Source organism: Mus caroli, unplaced genomic scaffold (assembly GCF_978045245.1).
Source record: "Mus caroli unplaced genomic scaffold, Mus_caroli_1 scaffold_14, whole genome shotgun sequence".
In the NCBI taxonomy this organism is placed as follows: domain Eukaryota; kingdom Metazoa; phylum Chordata; class Mammalia; order Rodentia; family Muridae; genus Mus; species Mus caroli.
In genome coordinates this window covers 102612820-102621620 of record NW_028227269.1, presented here as the reverse complement: position 1 = coordinate 102621620, position 8801 = coordinate 102612820, and positions in this window count along the sequence as shown.

The following is an 8801-nucleotide window of genomic DNA, read 5'->3' as shown; positions in this document are numbered from 1 at the left end:
GAACACCATGGTTGTTTTTGTTGTTGTTGTTGGTTTTTGTTGTTGTTGTTGTTGTTTGAGACAGGATATCTCATTGGTCCAGAGCTCACCAAGTAGGCTAAGCTTGGCTGGCCAGTAAGCCCCTGGGATCCACCTGCCTCCATTTCCCTAAGTGCTGGGATTATTAGCTCACACCACCATGCCCAACTGTTTTTGTTTTGTTTTGTTTTGCTTTGCTTTAATGTGGGTTTGGGGATTGAACTTGGGTCCTTATTCAAGAACGTTATATTGACAACTGTCTCTCTCCAGTCCCTCTGGCTCCTCTCCACTTCCTCATCCCTTTGTTCACCTAAGAAATATTTACAGCACTCCTACTGTGTGCCATCTTGAGGCTGGAAATAATGGATTCAAAGCCCCTTCCTCAATGTTCTCTCTGTCCTGTCATTTGTCATACTTCATCCAAGGGGTCGCCTCCAGCTTTGCATTCTACAGTCTAAGAGCCTGCCATCCCATTATCCACGAACTCCGTGCTACTTTACGAAGCCCCTGTTTGGCCACTCTGCTCCCCAGCCCCAGCCATCTGCCTCTATTTTGGAGCCTCAATTGGACCAGTTATCTAAATGGGAATCTTCTCAGTCCATTGATTTGTGAATGTGTATCAAGCGTCGATGAAGAGGTCACCCCGAAGAAATTTGTAGATTCGGTTCAAGGTCAATTGAAGCTAACTATATTAAACCAAGATCTTATCTCTCCCCATGAAATATTAGCCATTCTTTTTGAGAGAAAAAGAAACTCAAGAATTAGGCCCAAATAGTTCACATAAAGCAAAAAAGGTGGTGGGAGGGGGGACTTGGTCGCAGCATGCATTTGCCCATGTGAGCACGTGGGGGCTTTCCTAATCATGAACAGGAGGGAAGCGTGGGGGTCATGTGGAGGCTATGCTGTTTACAGACTTAGCTGAAGGCAAAGTTCACAGCACACGGCCACAGAACATGGAGCTCACTCTCCCAAGCAAGACCCACTGGACTCCAAGGGCAGAGAGCAGCTCTGTGTGAGTCCTGTCCAGGCTCAGGATCTCCTTTTTGCCTGAGACTGGCTCAGCCAGGAAGGCTTAAGGAGTACACTATGGCACGAGCTCCTTGGCTGAGAAAATAGCTCAGTGGCCTTGGCTGCAGGGAGCTGTGTGCTGTGGTAGAAACGTGGGCTTGGTATCTTTCGAGATGCTGTCACAGAATAGCACAGATTGGCCAATGACAGTCAGCAGAAGCTCACGGTGGTGCTGGAATGTGGGAAGTCCAAGGTGGAGAAGGTGAGAGCCCCTCATAGCATCCCAACATGTGTGCTACGCAACATGGCACAAGGCATCACCAGAAAGAGAAGGAAGGAGACAGGAATGAAAGGAGAGGAGTAGATGCCAAGAAGTGCATACTGAAAGGAGCCTGATATGGCTGTCTCCTGAGAGGCCATGACAGAGCCTGACAAACACAGAGACAGATGCTTGCAGCCAACAGTTGGACTGAGCACAGGGTCCCCATTAGAGGAGTCAGAGAAAGGACCAAAGGAGTTGAAGGGGATTGCAACCCCACAAGAAGAACATTATCAACCAAACAGACTCCTAAGAGCTCCCAGGGACTAAGCCATCAACAAAGGAGTACACATGGCTCCAGCTGCATATGTAGCAGAGGATGGCCTTGTCATGCATCAATGAGAGGAGAGGTCCTTGGTCCTATGAGGCTCAATAGATGCCCCAGTGTAGGGGAACTGAGGGCAGGGTGGTGGGGGGAGGGAGGATGGGCTAGGGGGTTTGGGGGGGGGAGGGACCAGGAAAGAGGATAACATTTGAAATGTAAATAAAGAAAGTATCTAATTAAAAAAAAAAAGAAACAATTATCACAGGTGTAATCACGGGACTTTGTAGTTATGGTTCCTTATCGGACTGCTCGCCCTTATTACTTGCATGTAATTAAAATGGTATAAAAGTGGATTGGGGAAAAACAAACCCGCCTCGGCCTCAGAACTGGCTGGGGTCATGCTACAAGAAAAGAAAAGAAAAGAAAAGAAAAGAAAAGAAAAGAAAAGGAGAGGAGAGGAGAGGAGAGGAGAGGAGAGGAGAGGAGAGGAGAGGAGAGGAGAGGAGAGGAGAGGAGAGGAGAGGAGAGGAGAGGAGAGGAGAGGAGAGGAGAGGAGAGGAGAGAAGAGAAGAGAAGAGAAGAGAAGAGAAGAGAAGAGAAGAGAAGAGAAGAGAAGAGAAGAGAAGAGAAGAGAAGAGAGAAGAAAAGAAAAGAAAAGAGAGGAGGATGAATCTGTTCTTTTATTACCAGCCCACTCCGATGGGAACGAATCTATGTTAATGCCATGAATCCCTCCTTAAGGGCAAAGCCCACTTGTCCCTGCAGGATGCCACCTCCTAACCTGTTAAATTGGAGGTGAAGATTTCAGCGCATGGGCTCTAGAGTCATTGATGCTGCAGGCAAACTGCTGGTGAAACTCCACCCCGTTGAGCACCGCCCCCCCCTCGTGTGGGCGTGGTCTGTCTTCTTCTCTTCTACAGGCCTTGGTTTCTGGAATTGTGAATGAAGGGGGTTGTGGTTCGGGCTCTCAGAATGAAATTGCTTGGATTCCCAGTTATGTTCACAGTGGTTAATTTTAAATGTTATTAATTATGCAAATAGCACACGATGGCATTCTCTATTAGGTGCCTGCCGCTCCAAATGTGACTGCATCTCTGTCAAGCCTGGAGTTAATCTGACCCTTCAATCCAGCCTTGCTCCCCAGCCAGCCCTTCCCAAGACCACGAATCCTGGTTTGCGTCAGTGCGTGTATGCGCATGCGTGTGGGTTTATGCGCTTGTCCATGAGAGTGTCTTTGGGCTCCGGTTTCTTTGTCTGATTTTAGAATTCTCTGACCTGATAATTAACTAAATAATATTCCTGAGAGAGTTTCCTGTGCTGTGAATTTTTTTGTTATTGTTTTCAGTATTTTAAATTATTACTTTGTAGTCAATTGCCTAGTTTATCCCTGCTTTCCTGGTCATTTTCCTGTGGTCATTGTGTTGTTTTTTCATTTCTTTGTACCGGAGTTAACTTAATGGTTAATCTTTTTAAGTCTCTCTGTTTGTCTCTGTCTCTCTCTCTGCCCCCTAACCCCAACCCCCTCTCTCATACCAGGGACAGAACTTGCCTCTGAACTGAGTCTTGCAATGTAGCCCAAGCTGGCCTTGAACTAGTGATCCTCCTGCCTCAGCCTTCTTTCTGAGCACTGGGATGACAGGCCCACACCACCACATCTAGCATAATTTGTTTAACTCACATGTAGTAGCAATTTGACACCTGATGGAAGTATGTAGTATGATGGTTCATTTTTTTGAAGTAATATTTTAATTAATTCTTTGAGAATTTCATAGTTGAATACAACATATTTGATCATATTTGCCCTCCTACTCCTACCCCTAACTCCTCCCAGATCTGACTTTTCCACCTCCTTCATGTCATACATAGATACATGCCTGCCTGCATGCATGCATACATACATATGTTCATGTATGTATGCATGCATGCATACATAATCAGTCCAATTTGTGTTGGCATGTATGTGTGGGTATAGGACCATCTACTGGAGCATGGTTGTCCCAGTAGGGACCAAACCCTTAAGGAAAACTCTCTCCCTCCTTTGCCTGTTACAGCTTTAGTTGCCCAGTGAGGAGTAGAACAAGATGACAGGGTTTTCTTTCCTGAGAGCCAAGCTCGGGCAATTCCCAGCTCCTCTATGATGGGGTCACTCCAGAACATCGGTGTACAGCCTGGCCTGGGCCCTACGCAGTGGAAGCAGAGCATCATCCCCTTTCCTCCAAGCCAGGGCCACTGTCATCTACCTGTAACCTGCACATAAAAACCCCCAACACATTCGCGATGGTCTTCACTGCAGTTTTACAGCTTCAGTACAAAGTGACTGCCTGCGACTCAGAAGGCTTGCTGGGAACTGTGTGTTCTTACGAAGCCAAGTTAGGAGTCTAGGGACCTGGTTCATTTGGTAGAATTCACATGAAAGTCTGGGTGTGGCAGCACACAACTCCTTCATCTGGGGAGGATCCCTGCAGGTTTGCTGGACAGCTAGTCTAGCCAATGAGTGAGAGACTCTGTTGAAAACAAATATGGTAGAGAGGAGTGGAAGCCACCCAATGTTGACCACTAGCCTGCATACACACATACATACACACACACACACAAGCATACACATGCACACACATGTATACACATACACCAGCACACGCCTACACACATGCATATACACACAAACATGCACATACATACACACATATATACATGCATGCAAACATACACACATACATACAAGCATGAACACGCACACACATGCATACCCACATACCAGCACACGCCTACACACACACATATACACACAAACATGCACATGCATACACACATATACACAGATGCATGCACAAACATGCACATACATACACACACTCACACAATATACACACAAGCATGCACATACATGCATACACACCCATCCATGCACACACACACACACACTCGCACATGCACATAAAGCAAAGACACACAACATAAAGTACAGGGTGATGGTGTCTCTGAGAAACTCTTCCCAGGGAGGTTTAACAGAGAAAAATGTGTGATGTGCCCTTAAAGTAGACAGGCCGCATCCAGAGATAATGCAACATGCTTGCCCGCCATTGCTCTTTCCTGTGCCAGAGTGCCCACCCTCTGCAGACATCAGACTCCACCTCCTTGGGCCTCTGTACACTTGATATTAGTGACTCTCCAGGGAGCTCCCAGGTCCTCAACACCCGGATGAGGCTGCTGAAGCAATGGCCCTTACAAACTGAGCAGCAACTGGGTTCTCAGTTTGCAGTAGCCATCACTGGACTACCCAGCTTCTATCATATAAGCCAATAAATCTCTTTTCTAATGTAGATTCAACCCGTTGATCTGTCCCTTGAGTGCCCTACCTAGAACATTGTGCATTGAAAGATTTAGACAACATCAGGCCTTTCCTGATTCCAGTCACCCCTGTCAGTACCAGGGTGGAGCAACGCCTTCCCAGCTGCCCCCACTCTCTTCTGGAAACCACTTCTTAGCTCCAAGTTGGGCACAGGATGCTTGCATGCTCACAGTACCCCCTTTGCCTTGCTCCTATGGGACACGCAAGTAGCCTTTAAACTGGCTAAGAAGAAAGAGAAAGAGATCAAAGCGAGAGATTGGAGGGTTGCAGGCACCAGTCTGAGGCCTGCATCTTTAAGCTAGGTAACCCCACAGCGATTATCCAGGCGTAATTACCAGTTGGAGAGCTGATGAAAGAGCGTGAGACCACCAGTGTTCATGCACCTCCAGAACACGCCTGGAAGACCATGGAATTTGTACTGACCAGTCTGCCTGCACTGGCCCGTTTACTTCCCGCTTCCTCTGATAATTCTATAATGAGCCACCGGGTTCTTGTCTCCTAAGGCACACGGGTGCATGTCCTGGACAGGGTGACAGGAAGAGGCGAGGTTGGGTTTGTGCTGTGACACCGATGACAAGTACCAGTGATCCAGAGACAGTGGATTCTGGCTGCATTTCTCTTTCCTCCTTCCTCCTGCCTCTCCGTCTGGATCTTCCTTCTGGATCTGTCTCCAGGCTGGTACTAGGCAGGACTTTCTCTGGCATCTGCTGCGTTCTCAGGTCACACTGGCTTGAGCAGAAATGGGCTCAAGGGTGCTGTGGCTGGGGACATGATGAGTCCCTGGACTGAAGCAGCAACTTCTCCACCACACACAAGCAAGCACGCAGCACGCACTCTCTCTTTCCATTTCTCTCTTCATATCTCTTTCTCAGGCTTCCTTTCTCATGTAATCTCTCTTTTAATGTCTCTTGGTAGCAGATAGCCCTCACATCGGCTCCACTTCTTATACTCAAGAAGAAAGGGTACTTCTCCCCAGCCACAGACTCAGAAATCCCAGAGTAGGACCCTGGCTGGCTATTCTTCAGTCAAGTGGCTTCTCTTGAGCCAATCGTTGCACCCAGAGGGAGGAGGTTCTATGATTGACGGGGCCTGAGTCACATGGCCACCCTGTTGCCTTAAGTTTAGCTCTGCTTTTCTTTCCAGAGGTCTGGTCCGGGATCTCCTGGTTCTAGCCAACTTGACACATGCATCCCCTCCTACCTCTGTTCCTTCACCCTGCCAGGCATCTTGTTTCATTTGGATTCCCATAAGTAACACAGGGAACAGACATTATAGAGTCCGTTCTACAGGTGAGAAACAGAATCTGAGGGTGGATGTATGCTAAATGACAAGAGGTTGCGAAGAATGTGTCCAGCTTTCCAGGAGAAACTTCAGGAGGTGAAGCCTTGCTGGAGGAAGTCTGTCGCTGGGGTCATACTCTCTGGAACAGCTAGAAGGATGCCACTCAAGAGTATGGCCCCTGGTGTAGGTTGGGTCTCCTCACTTCTGAGCGGCAGGTTATGAAGCTTTGCTGGGAGCAGGAGAAAGATGTTGTTTTCCCACCACAAGCAGATGGTGCTGCTGAGGATGCGCATGTCTTTAGGATGCGGTCATCTGCAGTCACTCCCTCTAGTCTGTATGGTACTATTTTGTCCTCTGGAAGATGTATGATACCCCTTTTCTTGGTCTAGCCTGCTCTGATAAGTGGAAGATGGCAGAAATGACACTGGGCAAGACCTGGGAGGAGCCTAAGGGTGTCAAGACACTGGGTTATAAACAAGAGCCCAGCTAGAGATGGGAGGGGAGGGAAGGGAACACCATGTGGAAGAGGGCTTGGTGCTTCACACAGAAACATCTCAGAGACTGGTGATCCCAATGGAGACCTGTAGGAGTGGCAAAAGTGGCCCAACTGAGTCCTGCCAAGATCCCTGTGTGCAGAACTGTGAACACCAAGCTGTGTTGCTTGGGACAACTGTGTTTTGTTGTGCTTTGCTCTGTAACCACACACAGCAGATCCTGGTGTTTCAGGGCATGTTGCCTTCCACATTCCACAGCCTACATTCCTCCTGTGCTCTGTGCCTGGTCCTCGTGAAACTTGCCTCTCTCTCATCATGTCTGAGGAAAGCGTGTCCCTGTTACCCACTTTTGACATTAATAATGTATGGAAGGGAAGGGCTTCAGGTTTCGGGGATGAGGTGTTTCTCTCAGAGGGAGAGATGGAGTGAACTGAAGGTGCATGCCTACAGTTCTTGCTAGAGAGACCATACACCCTTTCCTGGTTGTAGCTCGGGGGAGTGTGGAAGGATGTTATGTAGGCGTGGTCATTATGATGCTGTTAGTGGTTAGTCGTTACTGAACACACATACTCTGCATGCAAAGTTGTACATTCTTTAGATGTGGTGGGCCCTCTTCACTGTCAGCTTGGCTGGATTCAGACTCACCTGGGAGAAACAATCCTGGAGTGTCTGTGAGGGTGCTTTCCAGACGCTTAACTAAGGTAGGAAGACTCAGCTTGAATGTGGGTAGCACCGTCCTTTGGGTTGAGATTCTAGATCGAATAAGAAGTAGGAAGTGAGCAGAGCCCCAGCATCCTTCTCTTACTCTGACTACAGATGCCAGGTGGGCAGCTGCCTCACATTCTGCCAGCATGGCTTCCCACTGTGATAAGCTCTACGCTCAAACTATGAGCCCAAATAAACTCTTCCTTCCTATTTTTGCTTTTGTCATAACCAGAAAGTAACTAATGCCCTAGGGATGCTGGTAAAATACAGAAATGTCTAAAGAATCAAGCAGGCAGAAGAGCCCATTTAATGCTATTGCCCTGCCATAAGTGGTTGTTGAAGTTTGATATGAGATGTGCACCCCACCCCATAGACCCATGTGTTTGAACACTTACTGCACCCCCACCCCCACCCCTGCTTGCTGGTGGCACTGTTTAGGAAAGTTTATGGAGCCTTTATTATAAAAGTATCTTTTATTGGTCAGATATAATTGTTATCTCGGAGGCTTACTGCTGAATAAACTCACCCTTTCTAGTTGTTTCTGAACCCTGGCTGGCTGATTCAACTCAGCTGTTCTAGCCTTTCAAAACCTCTCCATGCTGACTGATTCAATCTGGCTTCTCTTGGCTTCTCACTCAATTGATCTGCTTGGCCTCATACTAACTTTGAGAAGATGTTCTAATCTTCTGGCTCCTTCTCATACTCTGGCTCTCTGTGTCTTTACCTGTGTCTAGCTTATTCATTCTGCCACCTGTCTCTGTCAGACTGTCCATGTAAAATCTGCCCTACACCGTCCTCCCCTCTCTGCTCTTCTAAGCAGCCTCTCTTTCCTGTGCTGTTCTTGTGAGACCTGGATGTATCTCATCTCTGACTCATTCTGTCAAATCTTTCTCTGATTCATCACTTTGTCTGCCCCTCAGTTAGATGTCACTTTCAAACACGCCTGCTTCCTTCTATAAACTAACCTTACTTTCATTGTTAGCGATTAAAGGTATATATTAAGGGTGTATGTGTATTCCAGCCAGACCATAGTGTAATCCAGAGTGTGTCTGCATTCCAGCCAGATCATACAGACCTAGAAGGGTTTTTTTTTGCATGTGATCCCTTGCCAGAGCATTGTGTTGGTGGTTTAAGATTCCTCTACATCTAGGAGGTAGAGCCTTGCTGGAAGAAGCACCTCACAGTGTGTGTGTGTGTGTGTGTGTGTGTGTGTGTGTGTGTGTGTGTGTCAGACTTTGCTTCACTTCCTGTTACTTCTCTCTATGTCTTATGGTGTGTGGACGAATTGTGATCAGCCAGCTTCTTGCTCCTGCTGCTCTATCTTCCCTGCTGTGGTGGAAGGCATGGCAGTTCCCTCAGGAA